The sequence below is a fragment of the Cyprinus carpio genome, chromosome B16 (genome assembly GCF_018340385.1).
Source record: "Cyprinus carpio isolate SPL01 chromosome B16, ASM1834038v1, whole genome shotgun sequence".
NCBI classification, from domain to species: domain Eukaryota; kingdom Metazoa; phylum Chordata; class Actinopteri; order Cypriniformes; family Cyprinidae; genus Cyprinus; species Cyprinus carpio.
Genome location: NC_056612.1, coordinates 29,537,131 through 29,542,081, shown reverse-complemented (window position 1 = coordinate 29,542,081; position 4,951 = coordinate 29,537,131). Strand labels below are relative to the sequence as shown.

At 48.9% G+C, this 4,951-nt stretch overlaps 1 long non-coding RNA gene across 1 annotated transcript in view; it reads right to left on the bottom strand.

Annotated features, from left to right (window-relative positions):
* LOC122140071 overlaps positions 1 to 3,031 on the bottom strand; it is a 5,887-nt gene extending 2,856 nt beyond the window's left edge. Inside the window, exons 1-2 of the long non-coding RNA XR_006156795.1 lie at positions 2,587 to 3,031; positions 2,316 to 2,477 (exon numbers count right to left, since the gene is read on the bottom strand). This is a non-coding gene — a long non-coding RNA (uncharacterized LOC122140071). The remainder of the gene's footprint in view (positions 1 to 2,315; positions 2,478 to 2,586) is intronic.
* Positions 3,032 to 4,951: the final 1,920 nt, after the last annotated feature.

Below are 4,951 nucleotides of genomic sequence, written 5' to 3'. Positions count from 1 at the left end.
GTGTGTGTGTGTGTGTGTGTGTGTGTGTGTGTTTGTGTTCAGTGAGTGAGTGAGTGTGTGTGTGTGTTCAGTGAGTGTGTGTGTTCATGCTGAAGTGTTGGCAGTGTGAACTCTTGTTTATCATTGATGAATCTGGAGTCTGACAGAGAGCCTGTTGGGTCAGAATGAGATCACATGACACTCTGAACTCCTGAGCGTCGCTAGAACTGTAAAGTCAAACAAATTAGCGGGCGGGTCAAGGCGTGCAGTGACCGCGGTCAAGCCTGATCCTCGCTCTCTCTCGGCTGTTTGAAGGTGGATTCTGTTACGAAAACACGGCCAATCAAAGGCTGCAGTCAATTTGAGCAGATCTTCCTCCTCCAGAGGGCTGCTGAGTGGAAATGACATAATTTCTCAGATCTCCGTGCTGTATTACTCATCAGGAAGCAGCGGCCCGAGCGCCTTGACCCTCTTTATTTCTACAACAGCCCATTTTCTAGCGCCTGTGGCCGAGCGCGACCTTCGGGGAGAAGCCATAACAGCGGCCCTCGCCTCACATCAAACGCTGACTGCTGCACGTGTTTGAGTTCAACCGCAAGATAATCGGCCAACTGGACACGCAAAACACACGCGAGAAACACTGTGACCTGAATGAAATGTAGGCAAAATGACACTGAACACATCTTCTGGAGGAACCGTGTGCTGATGTTATATTAGTGTTTTTGCTGCAACACTGGGGCATCGAACTGCATTAAAGTAGCTAACATTCACCGGTTTGAAGTTTCTGAGTGCAGATATTCACATATAGCTGCATAATCACAAAAACCAGCACAAGCAAACAGCTCTCACACACCCATCCACACCGCCGGCCGTAACTCACACTGATCTCTGGGAAATTATGGATGTGTGATGCAGCTATAATTGCGATGGGCCGCCAGGGGCTCGTTCACTATTCAGTGACTCATCATGCTGCTGGCTGTGCATGACCTCTTCACGGCCCGAAGGAGTTTATCCAAACAGCTTGTGTGTGAAAGAGGTGTGATGATGCACTAAAAATGCAAGATTTATTCATTATCTGTGTGTGAATATGTTTACTGCGACCGTAATTAAGACCATTAACTGTGAGTGTGTGTGTGTGGGTGAGTGTGTGTTTTAGAGAGAGGTTTGGCAGCAGCTACCATGATGAACCCCCTCCACCCCCACCCCCCCAGAGGAACAAGACAGGAAGTCAAATATCCGCCCAAATTCCATCCAGATTGGTGCTAATGGTCTCCATACTGAACGCGCCCCAGACAGCGTCCACAGCCCTGAAGTCATTCGCATGCCACACGAGTCCCAGCAGTGAACGCCCTCCCTCCACAGTGCACAGTGGGAAAAAGAGCCTGAGCATTTAGTGACTCAAAAACACTGAAGTAATAAAAACCATCCGTCAGATACGACAGAGAAGAGAACAAGACAACAGCAGCAGACGCTCCTCTCCTGTCCTGCAGCAACAGGACTCGAACCCGCAGCGCGTCAGACAGACCAGACAAACACCCTCGGACCGAACCGCCAGAGAGGACGACAGTCAGGACGGCACTAGACGCTGTGGTCAGTGACAGACAAACACAGAGAGACGCGGCTGCTGTGGTCAGTGTGTCTGAACGACTCTGGACACATTCAGACTGCAGCCACAGGAACAGGAAACTCTTCCCAGATACAGACACACATCATGTTCATAAAGAGGGAAAAACCCACAAGCCTCTAGTACTGAGTGTGTGTGTGTGTGTGGCACAATAGTTGCCATTCAAGTTCAGGCATTACCTCACACACAGCGGTGCATTCATGAAGTGTGTCATGAGCGGCACTGCTGCAGGTGTTCAGCTATTTACTGTTACACACACACACACACACACACACACACACACACACACACACAAGGAATCTGCACCATTTAAGAGCTGCAAAACCAACTGCAGGATTACTGACACACCTGACAGAGACAGACAGGTGGAGAGAAAGACAGACAGACAGAAAGAGACAGAAAAAGACAGGCCGACAGACTGATGGAAAGACAAACAGAGACCGACAGAAAGAGAGAGAGAGAGACAGACATACAGACAGACAGACAGACAGATAGACTGATGGAAAGACAGACAGACAGAAAGAGAGAGAAAGAAAGACATACAGATAGACTGACTGACAGAAAAACAGACAGACTGATAGGAAGACAGACAGACACACACACACAGACAGAAGGAGAGAGACAGACAGACACAGACGGAGAGACAGAAAACACACACACACAGACGGAGAGAGAGACAGACGGACACAGACGGAGAGACAGAAAGGAGCACCTGTGGGGATTTGTGGGTTCTCCAGCTGTACTGGTGACTCTGGTTGCTCTGCAGAAGGATATTCTCATCTGTGTCCACCTGTCCGAACCGTAGAACTTCCTGTGTGTCGTTCCAGATGACGTAATAAATGAAAACCAATTCCTCCGCATCCAACACGCCTTTCTGAAGCTCAACAAATAGAGAACATCCGCTCAGTCATCAGAGATCATTTATTGGATGTGAAAGAAATTTGATAAACTCAGATCTAGTTCTTGTGCTGGTCTGGACTCACGTGAGCTCATCATCTCATGACAGTCTGATGCTTTTAATGCTACTGCTTGTGTGTGCAGACACACACACAAACACACTTTACTGGAAACATCTCAACACACCAGCAGCACCTCCAATCTCTGAGACACACCAACATTTCCCATCATTCTCTCCTCTCCCACTGAGTGTATAAGCTTTTGTTGGACCTGTGGAGTGTGTGTTGTCAGGGGAGCACAGATAAGTGACGTGTGTGTGTTTTATAGGGAAACACAGTAACAGTCCACAGAAAGACACTGTAATCCTCTCACATTTACAGAGTCACATGATACAGTGATGAAAGAGTCACTGTCTGTCCATCACTTATAAACACACCCACTAAACATCCAAAACTAGCAGAACTCTGGGACAGATCACATTAAACAGCTCTATAACTCAGCTCTATAATCTCTGTCTGAGCATGTGTGACTGTCTGTCAGAACACTGTGTGTGTGTGTGTGTGTGTGTGTGTGTGTGTGTGTGTTTGTAAACTATAGTGTGTATATGTGTGTGTGTGTGTGTGTGAAAGAGTGAGTGTGTGTGTGTGTGTGTGTGTGTGTGTGTACAAACCCGATTCCAAAAAAGTTGGGAAACTGTACAAAAAAAAAAGGAATGGAATAATTTACAAATCTCATAAACTTATATTTTATTCACAATAGAATATAGATAACATATCAAATGTTTAAAGTGACACATTTTGAAATGTCATGCCAAATATTGGCTCATTTTGGATTTCATGAGAGCTACACATTCCAAAAAAGTTGAGAGAGACATGACACACAGACACTAATGCAGCGCACACCTGCAGCACTAATGCAGCACTAATGCAGTGCTCACCTATAGCACTAATGCAGTGCTCACCAACAGCATTAATGCAGCGCACACCTGCAGCACTAATGCAGCGCTCACCTGCAGCACTAATGCAGCGCTCACCTGCAGCACTAATGCAGCGCTCACCTACAGCATTAATGCAGCGCACACCTGCAGCACTAATGCAGTGCTCACCAACAGCATTAATGCAGCGCACACCTGCAGCACTAATGCAGTGCTCACCTATAGCATTAATGCAGCGCTCACCTGCAGCATTAATGCAGCGCACACCTCCAGCACTAATGCAGCGCTCACCAACAGCATTAATGCAGCGCTCACCTGCAGCACTAATGCAGCGCTCACCTACAGCATTAATGCAGCGCACACCTGCAGCACTAATGCAGTGCTCACCAACAGCATTAATGCAGCGCACACCTGCAGCACTAATGCAGTGCTCACCTATGGCACTAATGCAGCGCTCACCTGCAGCACTAATGCAGCGCTCACCTACAGAATTAATGCAGCGCACACCTGCAGCACTAATGCAGCGCACACCTGCAGCACTAATGCAGCGCACACCTGCAGCACTAATGCAGCGCTCACCTACAGCACTAATGCAGCGCACACCTGCGGAACTAATGCAGCACTCACCTACGGCACTAATGCAGCACTCACCTGCGGCACTAATGCAGCGCTCACCTACAGAATTAATGCAGCGCTCACCTACAGCACTAATGCAGCGCACACCTGCGGCACTAATGCAGCGCTCACCTACAGCACTAATGCAGCGCACACCTGCAGCACTAATGCAGCACTCACCTACAGCACTAATGCAGCGCACACATGCGGCACTAATGCAGCGCTCACCTACAGCACTAATGCAGCGCTCACCTACAGCATTAATGCAGCGCACACCTGCAGCACTAATGCAGTGCTCACCAACAGCATTAATGCAGCGCACACCTGCAGCACTAATGCAGCGCTCACCTGCAGCACTAATGCAGCGCTCACCTACAGCACTAATGCAGCGCTCACCTACAGCATTAATGCAGCGCTCACCTGCAGCACTAATGCAGCGCACACCTGCAGCACTAATGCAGCGCTCACCTACAGCACTAATGCAGCGCACACCTGCGGAACTAATGCAGCACTCACCTACTAATGCAGCGCTCACCTGCAGCACTAATGCAGCGCTCACCTACAGCATTAATGCAGCGCACACCTGCGGCACTAATGCAGCACTCACCTACAGCACTAATGCAGCGCTCACCTACAGCACTAATGCAGCGCACACCTGCAGCACGTCCCTGAGGTCGGCTGTACTGATGTCCGGGTGGTCAATGGTGTTGAAGGGAACAGGTGTGATCCTGAGGAACGTGATCACATGCAGTTCAGGATACCGCCACAGCATCACACCTGGAGACTCATCCGTCTCCCTCCAAAACACCACCTCATGAGGCGATGGCAGCTTCTGACACGATGACAGACAGACAGACAGATATAATTCACACCCTCTCATGAGTGCTACATAAAGCTGTAAT